The sequence below is a fragment of the Puma concolor genome, chromosome D1 (genome assembly GCF_028749965.1).
Source record: "Puma concolor isolate L17-30 chromosome D1, mPumCon1.1.hap2, whole genome shotgun sequence".
In the NCBI taxonomy this organism is placed as follows: domain Eukaryota; kingdom Metazoa; phylum Chordata; class Mammalia; order Carnivora; family Felidae; genus Puma; species Puma concolor.
The window spans coordinates 22,452,455-22,465,429 of record NC_141676.1 but is presented as its reverse complement, the minus strand read 5'-3'; the positions used below and the strand labels follow the sequence as shown (position 1 = coordinate 22,465,429).

General features: G+C 42.5%; 1 protein-coding gene across 14 annotated transcripts in view; it reads right to left on the bottom strand.

Annotated features, from left to right (window-relative positions):
* LRRC4C (leucine rich repeat containing 4C) overlaps window positions 1–12,975 on the bottom strand; it is a 1,215,827-nt gene that overhangs the window by 156,603 nt on the left and 1,046,249 nt on the right. For 4 of the 14 annotated variants that reach the window (XM_086677655.1, XM_086677653.1, XM_086677657.1 and 1 more), the window contains exon 1: window positions 9,693–10,730. The exons of 9 other annotated variants lie outside the window; for them this stretch is intronic. The gene's annotated coding sequence lies outside the window, so the exon portion shown is untranslated. Of the gene's footprint in view, window positions 1–704; window positions 1,171–9,692; window positions 10,731–12,975 lie in introns of those variants that run through there. One more of the 14 variants, XM_086677656.1, reaches the window with a different exon arrangement.

The window sequence follows — 12,975 nt, the reverse complement described above, 5'->3', positions numbered from 1 at the left end:
AATGGACCTCTCCAAGAAAACAGTGTTGTCTCAGCAGTTTGTAATTTGGCAAGAAGCAGAGACCAAACTTAGCATTTGCTCTTCTAAGGGAAACTTCCCTTGCACACCACCCCTTCTCCCGCCACCACGCATACCGGATCCCGATGCTTTATCACCAAGGATGGAGTTACTAGGCAGAGGGCATTGCTTTGGAAGTCCTGGGACCAAAATCTTGTTGAGAGGATTCAACGGTATAGCTAGATTTAAAAAGCACTGTGAAGCACTGGTATTAATGCTCTCTTATTTACTATTATTAGAAATTAATAATGGTAGGGGCGCCTGGGTGGCGCAGTCGGTTAAGCGTCCGACTTCAGCCAGGTCACGATCTCGCGGTCCGTGAGTTCGAGCCCCGCGTCGGGCTCTGGGCTGATGGCTCGGAGCCTGGAGCCTGTTTCCGATTCTGTGTCTCCCTCTCTCTCTGCCCCTCCCCCGTTCATGCTCTGTCTCTCTCTGTCCCAAAAAAATAAGTAAACGTTGAAAAAAAAAATTAAAAAAAAAAGAAATTAATAATGGTAATCCCTAAACTGGAAAAAAGAACTACAACTAAAAGAAAACTTTAAAAAAAAAGTCTAAAGGAAAAATAAATGATCGAATTCAACAAATTCAAGACACTGATTTACATTCAAACATTGAAGAATAAAATAAAGCCATAATCAGTGTCTTACCATTTAGCACCTTATTTTTTTCATCTAATCCAGGTCTTCTGCTGTTTCTTATGAAGGGAGGAAGTGTCCTTCTGAAACATGACGCTGGAACATCTTCTGAGATATACCAGGCTCCATAAAGTCAGCTGTTTCCATGGTGTAAAAGGTGACTACAACCCACCAAATGTTATAATCCAGGCATTTTCACTAAAGAGACCATCTTTTTTCATTCTCCCACTGCATGAGTCCATATTTGGGCAATACGCAAAATTAAAAGGCATAGTCTCTTTCCAATAGTCACTCATGAGTAAAAGGGCCACTTCATATAACTGCACAGGTTGTGCAAAATGTCCAACTGCAAGGAACACCCTCCTTTTTGTAAACAATATGCTTTGTGAACAGTGCCACTGAAGAGTCTGCGTGGCAAAGCCTGTAGTGAGCCTATTGGCAGCTATAAATTAGAGCATAAAATTCACACTAAAATATATTTATAGAACTATTTTCACAACGGCTATCCTCAAAGACAGCTATCACCAATATTGCAAAAACCCAACTAGAAATCATGCAGGTACTCCTACAACTGCATATGGTAATTAAAACCCCTTTCCTTTTGGCTCAGTTTATGGCTCAGTCATGGCAACAATGCTTACCTGGGTTAGTTCTAGAGGGATGACTGGCAAGTATATGTTTTCAATTAGGGAAAATGGAGAAACAAATTGCAAAGTAGTTCTGACACATTGGGTCCCTAAATGAAAAAAATATTTAAAGGTGATTCCGATGGTGAAAATATTGGAAAAATGATGGCCTACACCATAAACTGAATTGAAGGAACCTCTTCACTCTAAAAATGTGTTAGATCATTAGATCAGTCCACTCATTTGTTGGTGCTACCAAACTCATTGAGAACTCCTGCCCATTATGTTAGTTAGATACGGGATATGACAAGGTGAGTAAGATGAGGCCCATATCCTAAAAGAGGTCACAGTCTTGTAGGTTTTAGCCAAATAAATAGGTGTTATAACAGTAATAAAAGCTATTATAGATTTATTATTATTATTATTATTATTAATTATTATTATTATTAAAGTAATCTCTACACCCAACGTGGGACTCAAATTCACGACCCTTAGATCAAGAGTTGCATGCTCTATGTACTGAGCCAGCCAGGTGACCCTAAAGCTATTACAGATCTCTGAACAAAATGCTGGTGTACAGAGAGGATAGGGGGACTCTGCGGGTCTAGGGACACCAGGAGAGGTTTTTTCCAGAGGAGATAATTTGCTGTGAGATTTGAAGTATGAGTATATCCTAGGCACATGGATGAGGTCTCACGAAGTTTGAGCCAAAACTAGCCTAGGGTATCTCCAGAAGAATACAATACTCAGTAGATTAGGCAGGCAAGGGAGTTCCTATTGCTATGAATAGGCTGGCCAGATTCTATTATCAAGAGAAGAATTTTGATTTTATCCTGTAAATGTATTTATAGAATATAGAGAATGGGATGTCCAGATTTATTTCTTAGGATGATCCTTTTAAAGAAAGAATGAATAATGGACTACACTGAAGAAGAGCTGGTGTCATCAGAAGACATCTAGGAGAGAAACAATGGAATCCAGGCCGGGGGACAAAAGAGCTGAGTTTAAGACACAGAGCAGATTGATGATTGATTTGATGAGTCACTGGATATGAGGGAGGTAAAAGAGGTATTGATATCATTTGAAACTGAAAATATATAGGCTTCCAGAGGGCAAACAATCAGTTACAGTTGGGGTATTAAGTTTGTAAGGTCTACAGCAGACCAGATAAGTGAATAGGAGCTTGCTGGCAATGGAGACTTAGGAGCCACAAGGGGGGCTGAGGCCAAGGATTTAGTGTCTTCTCTTAAAATAAGCCCAGGTGACATCTCCTAAGAATGCAGAGAGAGAAAGAGACAGACAGACAGACAGACAGACAGACAGAGAGAACAGAATAGAATACAGTAGAGTAGAGTAGAGTAGAGTAGAGTAGAGTAGAGTAGAGTAGAATAGATTCAAAGGAGGAAGCCTTCAACAGGAAGACTGGAGGAGGGTGAAGTGAAATTAATAAAGGAAGGGATAGTGAGCAGCACCTTAAACTTCTGGAGGGGTTTCAGAAAGCCAGAGGTAGTAATGGCATCGGCAGCTACAGACAGATCAATTATCATGAGACCTGAGATCAGGCATTGGGTGCCTCCCATTAGGAGCATCTCTGGTTTGTATGATATTGTAACTAAACACCAAACTTAATATTAACATTGACCTCATTTCCCATACAGCTTTGAACTTCCAGATACTCTCAGGGCAATTTGCAAAGCCGTTCTATTAGTGTGTTGAGTGAGGTAGGGCAATTTTCCCCAAGTGTTTCTTACTTGTCCCTTTCTCACTTAGGGACACACTTGGACATTATTGAAGACTGATAACAATACGCAAGGTATGTGACCTGAGCATCTCAGTATAACCTTTGTTTCAAGAAACAGGGAAAACGAAGACTGTAGCCATCTCAATCTCAATTAAAATATTCAGACTGAGTACTAGGCTAGATGATGGTGAGCTGGCAAGTTTATTTGTTACCAAGTCAGCAAGTCTGAATTTACTGATTCTCAGGTTCTAAAGCCAGAAGAAATATAGCTTCTACTTCTAGCTGCATTCATTAGTTGCTGTATAACCTTAGACAAATTATTTAGCCTCTTTGTGTTTCAGTTCTCTAGATGAGAATTAAGCAGAAAGCTGTGTAATTTCGACACCGTGCCTGGTGCATACCAAATGCTCAATAAATGGTAGTTCCTATTGCTATTAGGAAATTATCCTCATGATCTCCATAAGTGTTAAAAGCTTCCTTCCATGAGCGTAGAAATCTACCATCAGCTGATGCCAAGGTTGAAATAAAAGTTTATTCATCTTACATAAGTTTTTTCATCATTTTTAGACTTCATTATAAAAATGACTGACATTAGCAGCATTATCAAAAGTAATATTACCAACTTTGATGGTAAGTTGGCAAAATCTTTCATTTACATATTCAGTATAAATATAAAGCAAAACACTGAAGAGACTTTCAGTTAAACATTCCCATTTCTGTGAAAAATAACCAAAGATTTCAATGAAAAGAAAGTGAGCTAGCATTTATTGTGAACTGATCATGTGCCAAATGCATAGACATCTCAATGCTCCCAAAATAACTGCAAAAAAAAAAAATCTCTATTCTTACAGTTGAGGAAATTGAGGCCTAGAAAGGTTAATTTCTACTTAGAATCCACCAGCTAACAGGTGTGAAACAAATTTGGAATTCAATGTCTATCTATTCCAAATCCCATTATATTTCCCCTACAAACACTTTTAGAGACTTCCTTCACCTTTTTATCCTACGTGTCTACCATTATAACATTCATTTTGCTTTCCTCTTAGAATACTATACTCTACATTTTAACAACTAGTATCCCAAGATCAGGGATTAATATTTTCAGTTTCTAGAAATCCTGAATTCCTAGGTAGTCAATTATAAATTCAGAATCCAAAAATCTTAGCTTGAAGAAACCTTAGTTTTTACATTTAATAGAGGAGAATAGAAACCTGACCTAAATGAGGTAAAATGACTCAAACAAATTGTTACAGTCCCTTACTGACAGCATCAAGAGTAGGAAAAATACACTGTATCACCCAACTTTCAGACCTCAAGATTTCCAACATAAGGGAGCCACTCAATAGATGCTTAATCTGTGTGTATGTGTGGGTACAGATATCACCACACACACACACACACACACACACACACACACACACACACACACACACAGAGTCCATATAGCCATTGGCATTTCTCATTAAGCCTCCCTAGATTCCTGAAAGCCAGGTTTCATGTTGGTAGGCAGGTGCGAGCACACAGATACACATGCGTTTGAGTTTTTTGGAGGGGATGTCTCAAACCAAATTCAATTAGCCATTCAAAGAATATCTACCGCATGGACACTGTTTGTCAGACACTCTTCTGAGATGCTGAAAACATGCCAGAAAACAAATACAACCCTCACCGTCAGAGAGCGTTACAAGCACACTGTCTCAGCCACAGGATCTGCCCGCCCAAATTTCAACTGTCAAATTTACATCTCCCCAGAGGAATCCTTTTGAAGAAACAGTAAGAGGCAAGAGAGTCTTGATCTCCCCGGAGACTCCTCCAAGACACCATTTATAAATCATTCATTTTTTATGTCTGTGTGACAAAGTACTTGGCAATCTAAAGAAAGTTTACGTGGACACAAAGTATGTTTTCCGTAATTCACAAGGTATGCTTCAGTCGTTTCCTGAGGGAATGACACTCACTAAAGCACTCCCAAATACACTTTAAAAGCGTGTTATCTTACCAAAACAAAACAAATGAGCAAAGGGGAGGAGGGGGAGACAGAGGAGGAGGAGGGGGAAACCAAGAAACAAGACTCAACTATAGAGAACAAACTGACAGTTACGAGAGGGAAGGAGGCTGAGGGGGTGGGTGAAATAGGTGATGGGGATTAAGGAAGGCACTTGTCAGGATGAGGACCTGGAGATTCAAATAAAAACTTAGAAGAAAAAAAGTGTAGGATCTCGCCAAAAATAGTTGTACCCATTTGTGTTACTCTGACCCTATTAATGTATTTCTCCTTTTTAAAATCTATACCAACATGAATTCAGGTTAACTGCTTCCCTCAAACAAGACAATATCAGGGTTTTTTTTTTTTTGGGTAAACTATGCATGAAACTGAAATCATAGATGCTCAATTTAAATGTGCACTTATTAAATGCCTACTGTACATAACATACGCGATCTGATTTCATCCTCATGGCAGTCAGTTCTATACGGGTGTTATTACCTCTAGTTTACAGATGAGCAAACAGACTCTGAGAGGTTAGACAGTGCATGTAACACTCATGACCCAGTGGAAAGCTGAATATTCAAATTCACTTAGGACACCAGAGTCCACATTTCACCTTTAAGAAGCACCCAATAAAGTAAAATTTATGAAATGGTAAGAACTTCCACTGAAGTGAAAATGATTAGCTTTAAGATGCTTTTCCAAAATTAACACAGATTTCAAACCGCTTTCCTAATTGGAAAGAAAACAGTATAGAATTCCAGTGGGCAATTCCTCAGCCTGACTTTCCCGTTATCACCCACAGATAAGATATCAAGAATAACAATAATTAAAACAGTAGGACTCCTTTTCCCCCGGAGAACAGGTCTCTGGAAACATGTTGACAAAAAGGACACAGCACAGGGCTGCTGTTGTAGACAATGAAATTATGAGCAATGACCGTGACTGGCTGCCTCAGAAAACCACTGGTAAGTTGATGTTGGAAGATTTGAACACACAAAGTAGAAGACAAGCATGTCTACATGGACTCTTGATTTCATTCCCCTGTCAGGCCCTCATCCTATCACAAAGTGAAGATTTTTAACTAACATAGAATTCATTATAATTAGGAAGGCTATGCATTCAAATTGTGGACTTGGGGGCCTTAATATTAATGGAATTTTATACTAGCTACTTTAAGTTATATAATTGTCTAGAAACCTGTCTTTACTTTGAGCATTCCAGAGGCAGACAATGTAATTGATAGCTAAAATTAAACATTTAATATACAAGAGCTATCACATGCAACTTTTAGACCGAAAGTATACACAACAGCATTATTTTTTGCTAAAATCTCTCTCAAGTATTATTTTTGCTGAGATTTATTTTTCTGTAACTTAAGGAGAAAATCTTGATTTTCAGCTTCGGACTTGAAGCAGCATTTCCTACCTAAAGTGATCTATTACAGTCAATCTGTCCTGATAAGACATCCAAAGAAGAATCTGGCAACTCCTGTAAGGTCAGTTGCGCATTCCCTAGTTCTCAAGTGTAGCCACTAGAACTGGTAAAGTGCTCAGCCAGCCTCTATTAATTCCCCAGCAAGTTAATCCAAATTAATCCAAGAACAACCGTAACAAACAGCCTTCCTCAGAGGGTCTATTGTGCTTGGGGCTTTGCATAACATTACTTTCAAGTCACAAAGCAATTCTAATTTGCTGACATTATCATCCCCACCATACAGATGAGAACATTGAGGGTCAAAGAAATTAAAGATATTGCCCAAAGGGCACAGTGATTAAGTCAGAGAGGGGAAGATATTTGAAAAGGCAACCTCAAAACTTGCAAAATCCAGTAGTGTTATGGGCCTGTGGCCCTCAGCAGAATCCCGGTATACAAGTATCTACTCAGGAATGTTACTCAGTGGGTAAGACCCTCAGCCCTGAGATAAGCTGCAGTAAGGTAACTTTCCTAGTCTAACATGGTCGAAATTTTTCCATCAGCCCACAAGCAAGTTGCCTAAAGTATTAGGCCAACTCTGAACGCCAAAAGAAAGGGGCTAACCCCCAAGCTGGCATGTCCCTAACTATAGTGCTGGTGAAGTGACTCACCGGTGTGGAAAATGATGACACCCTTAGATGCTCCATCATCTCTAGATCTGAAGAACACGTTTAAGTGGAGGTGAGTGGGAGAACACGTTTCAGCCCACGACTTTAAACATATCTATACCCCTTTTCTCTCTCCGTCTGCCCTCCCCCACCATCCCCTTCTTTTCTCCCCTCTCTTTACAGAAAAGTTTGCAGGTGTGGAGGGTACAGAGAGGAGCTGACAAGGTTTAGGAGAGGGACACACTCTGAGATCTAATTGGAGTAGCAGTGAAGAAATTCTGAATTCCAGAAAAGAAAGAGAGAGAGGAAAGAAATAGAGAGGAAGGAAGGAAGGAAGGAAGGAAGGAAGGAAGGAAGGAAGGAAGGGAGGGAGGGAGGGAGGGAGGGAGGGAGAGAGACCTCCACTGATGGGCAGAGCCAGGCTGACTGCAAGACTGGATGGGTTTCCCACGTGAAGCCCAGAACTCAGCTGTCCAGTAAAAACAATCAAAGTTCACTTTTTTTTTTCTTTTTCTCTTTTGTCACCTGTGCTAAGTTGCAACTGAGCAGAAACTTGAGATAACTTGAGTAAATCTATGATCACAAGTGGTGACTTCATTGTGGTCACGTAAAAACAAAACAAACAAGCAAACAGAAAACCTGCAAGGAATTTTAAGATATGCTGAAACCTACAAGGACTCAGAGGAGAAAAAGAAAATCCTGCACGATTATTTTCATAGGTTGGTAAATTTATTGCCCGATCTGTGTCCCAACAGGAAACATGTGCCCAGAAAAATAAATTAAAGAAGTGCTCAGCTGTAGGCTAGTTTAGTTAAGGAGTAATGAAAAGGATAAGAATAGATTATGTGAGTGTAGGAACAGACTCAGATGCTTTTAGCAGGGTGTTTCTGGTTTCTGTTATGATCTCTCTAATATAAATCTAACTCCATGGTTCTTAATGACTCTCCAGGGACCACCACTCACCAGATTAAATGTGCCCAACACCAAGAAGGGACCCAGGAGATTTCTGCCTCTTATCTCCTTTGGGATATACCAGAGTTGAGGATCTTTTTTTTTAGTAGTATTAAAACTAGGGTTATCTGAGCTCTGCTATTAAAAAAAAAAAAATCTAAGAAAGGATATGAATAGTGGAGATGGGCTACTTTTAAGGTCCAAAGTAATAGGAGTCTACTTCAAGCTCTCAGGACAGTTTCCTTCCTTGACCCTTCTAGACAAAAATGGCAGCTGTGGGGACAGAAGTAGCCCTGTCATATATGGTTGATTCCTATCCGGCTTGGATCCCAAACTGACTTTTGCCTGCAGTTCTAAGGCTTGTGTGAGTCACCTGTCTCATAAGGTTTGGCTGTTACCCAGAGTTACAGCTTGTCTAGGCCTCAGTTTCCTCCTTTTATTGGCATGAGACCTCTGAGGAGTCTTCTGGCTCTAAAGTTATAGGAGTCTATGATTCTGATAAAAGGCCCCCGAGAGGAATATAGAAGGATGAAGAGGAAGAGTTCTGTTAAACAAAAAATTAAAAGCCAGCTCCATGACCCTAGAAACTATGGAGGAGGAAGGAGATGGAAAGAAGGGTGATCCTACAGGAGATGGAAAGAGGGGTGATCCTACTGGCCCCCAGGCTCTCCAAGCATTTTCAAGCTTCTCTTATTTTTCTTTAGTGGCCTCTCTCTCCCAAGACAAAGCTGGCACTTGAGAAGCACTGGGGCTTAACACACAAACCTTTTCTTTAGCTCCTTATCTAAGTTGCCACAGGACAGTAGATTTCTGCCTTTTTTCTCAAGAGCCCCGTTTTGGTGATGTTAGAAACGTTTCTGGCAAAACCCAAGCCAACTGCCCAAGCCACCTTCGATCTACGTATAGCCTCTCCGATATCCAAAGAAGTGGTTAGTTTGAAGGAGGTTAGGTTGAAGAGAAGTGGGTCCTCCTTCTCTTTCTTAGCACTGGTGAGAACCTAGGTAATCTGAGGACCACACTGGAGCATGTGTGTGCAATACATATGGGGCAAACACAGCCACCTCTTTCCACCACTTCCTCCCCCATGCCCACTCGCCCTCCCTCAATCCACCCACCCGCCAGAAGCCAGAAGCCATCCTTCATCTGCTCGGTGTATTATCATATTTTTGTGTTAATACATTCTGTTGATCTGCAATGTCAGGTTGGATAATGAAATTTAAATTGGGTCCCTTCGATTTCCAATGGCTAAACATTTGTGCATCTAACTCCAGGGCTGCCCTGCAACTTAAAGGCATTCTAGAGTGTCAATCACACAGCACAGGCACCCCACACTGCAGCGCCTTTCTTGGGGAGATTTTTTTTCCCCTGGTGAAGATTTGCAAAGGCCTTTGCCCAGGATGCAGACAACCTGCATCATTATAACAAACCGGCTCATTGGTGAGCACAAGCTGAGGGAACATATGCCTGGGCCACCCTCTCCTTATTTCCTGGCCCCCAACAGCCAGGTCTTTAAAAATCACACTGAAAGGGGTGAGGGGATATAGGAACCGGGATTGCTAAATTAATGTGCATTTTCTTCATCAATAAAATAAGAAAATAAGGATCACTCACTGTATTTCAGACTGATCACAGCAACATCCAGATGGAAATCCAGGTGGTTAAGAACAAGCGAAAACGCATGATCTTGACACCAAAAAGAAAGAAAGAAAGAAAAAAAAAAGGTGGGGGGGAGGTTGATGAAGAAAAATCCAACTGCAATTATCCATCAATTTTAGTCAACATAGGCACAAATCCAACTGTGCTCTCTGCTGGTTTGTCTCCCCCAATCAATGCCTCATTCTGCCGCGGTCAACTTTTCTTCTCCGAAATTTCTTTGCAGATGTATTATTAATTCCCTCTCCTCTTGTGGGAAATTCAAAAAGAAGAGAAAACACCACCATAGCAGGTCTTTACTTTCCTAAAAAAAAAAAAAGCCCCAAACTTTCAATTCCAAAAATATCTCCTTGGCTTACTTTCTCCTTTATAGAGAAGAACGAACATACTTTTTCTTTGTGGATCCTCCGTTCTCCATTTCCAATCATCCTTTGGGGAGGGGGGGCAGCTGTTTTATTATTATTTATTTATGTCAGAACACACCAAGCCCCGTGGGTCCGACACTGGTTTATTTCATTTTTCAAGGCTGCCTGTGGGCACATATACACATTTGTGTTAAGATCCAGGTCTCACAAGGAAAAGCTTCCTCCTTCCTTTTCTCTTGCACAATCAGTTTATCCACGGCGTTCGGTTCCAAGAGAGAGCTGCGTCCCGCATCCTTCATTTTTGCAAGGCACCCAACTGCCACCGCCACCGCCACCGAAAAAGTCTCCTTTTACATCATTGATTCCTCACCCCTTGCTCCCCCTTCGAAGAATTTGGGGATCAACTCCCCCCACTCGCCACCCTTCCGGCCGGCCCCTTCTCCAAAGATCTGATTAGATTTCTCATCACAACCCAGTGCGCAATTGGATTTTTGATTTCAGCCACCCGGCCAGCCACCTTCCCCTCTCCCTCCAAACTCCCTGTTATATCCTGTCTCCTTCCCTCCACCGCCTCTGCAATTTCATAATCTCACGTTAAATGGAGTGCGGGGGGCGGGGGCGGGGGCGGGGGCGGGGGTAGTGGAGGAAAATTTCAAGGCTCCGTCAGCTGTCAAGAAGAAACCCATTCCTCTCCCCCCCCCCCGCTACTTTTTTTTTTCTTCTTCTTTTTTTTAAGGCTCGGGGTGGCTTTCGTTTCCTCTGTCCCCGCCCCCACCCCCGGCACCCGGTCCAGATCCTCCAGGTGTTGCAGAACTCCGCGATCAGCGCCGGGATCACGGGGGAGACGCGTGACGCGGTCCCTCGCCGGTGGCCCCCGCCAGCCCCGGGGTCCCCTTCTCCTCCATCAGCGGGCAGCGCATCCGGGGGCGCCGCGGCGAAAGAAGTTCAAACTGGGCTTTTATTTCAAACGGGCAAGGCGAAGTGAGGGGGACCGACGGGGTGTGAGGCAAATTTAGAAATCGTAATAATAAGGAAAGAAAAAAAGGAAAATAGAAAACGGAACGAAGGAGGTTGAGAATTTTGTTAAATCCCTAATCGCGGGCTCCTCGCCTCCTTCTCGAACGAAACTGCAGCTTTGATCTCATTTCCAGCTGCGTCGGGTGCATTTTGGAGCCACAAGTTGGTCTCTCTTCGCGCAGACCTTCCCGACGCTGGCGGGTCCTCCGCGAGGAGACGCGTTCCCGGGAGCGCAGCTGCTCCGCGCCGTCCTTAGCGCCATCGCCCTGGCTCGCGGCTCCCTGCGCGGCAGAAACCCCGGTCCCCTTCCATCCACTCCGGCCTCAACTCTCTTCCTCCCCCGCCCGCTCCCCTCCCGCCCCCCCCCGTCCTCCCCGCTCTCCCCGGATAAATAAATGCGCTCCTTGTGCCCGCGGCAGCCTTTCTCCCAGCCAGTGCCACGTCCTGACGTTTTGGGTCCTAGCTCCCCAAACCTCCTCTCGGACTGCAGTCCCTTTCCTCCTCTGCCCCTCTTTCTTTCCCCTTTTCCCTTCCCTTTCTCTGCTTGTGATCAGTAAAATACAATTACCCAATTACCTCCCATCATCTTAGCACTGATTGGTCAATTGCATTAACACTTGAAGTCGGGGACGAGGGGATTGGAGCCTCTGCGGTGTGGCACTGCTGCCACCTGGAGGGCAGAGCCGGAACAGCTGAATTTCAAAGCAACCCCCACGCTCCGAGAGGTTAGTAATAGGCAAAGAAACTCAGGGATTTGTGTGGGAGAAGTTGTCAATTTTTTTCTAAAAGCCTGCCTGTTTTCATCCCGAAAGCCAGGAGTTGGAACTACAAAGGGGAAGACATTGAAATCAAATCACCACTAGGATTCAAAAATATCACCAAACACACAAAGCTGTTGCTTTTCAGATTGCTGTGCAAGAGACTCCTCTCCCTAGCCAAGCAGGCTGGTCACAAGGTAAGGATTAACACGGTACTATTACCCAGGACAGGATAGGCTGATCAGAAGGCATCTAGGAGTAACCGAAAAGCTGCTGGGAAGGGAGACTGTGGTCCAGGAGGATAATCTCAACACGAGAAAGCACTGTAAAGGCGAGATAGGAGCCTTCAGCCTATGCAGCGTTGCAGTAAATTGGCCTGTTCAGTTTGTACAAGACATCCAGGACAGCTTGACAACTCAATTCCAACATCCTTCCTCCTGGTTGTGGGCTTTTCCATCAACTCCTGTTAAGGGGTCGGGGTGGGGGTGGGTGGGGTGGGCCAAGTGCCACATTTCGATTTCACAGGGTATTCTTAGAAACATGGAGGGCCCACGAAATAAATATTAGTACTACATTCATGTTGGTTTCTTTCTCCACTATATAATTGTCAATAAAAAAGTGTGTATGTTGGAGGAGAAGGGAAAATACATATATTTCACGCTCCCTAATTAATGATCTTTGTGCTGATTTTGTTTTTGAGAGATCAGAATACGTACTTGGCTTTAAAACAATTTAAACAAAGTGAGTTCATCAGAATGAGAAATGTCATTAGACAAAAAGGAGATTTTTCCTAAGGGAACATCAGAGGCATATCCAACTTGACACCAAGTGTTTTTGTTTTTTTTTTTTTTTCTTTCCTGTTCCCTTTATACTACATGGATTTTTTTCCACTTAGCATTTGAAAATGAAAAGAGAATTACATATATGCATGTATTTGGGTACTAAGCACATGCTGTAATATGTGTCTCAAATGTTCAGAATCGGCAAGGGGAAAGGCCTTTCTTTACCCATGGATTGTGATTTATTATAATTTCTCCATCTTTTTGAAAAGCTCTGATGGAGTTATGAATTGCATCAACATGTAAATTTTTTGAGGGGTAA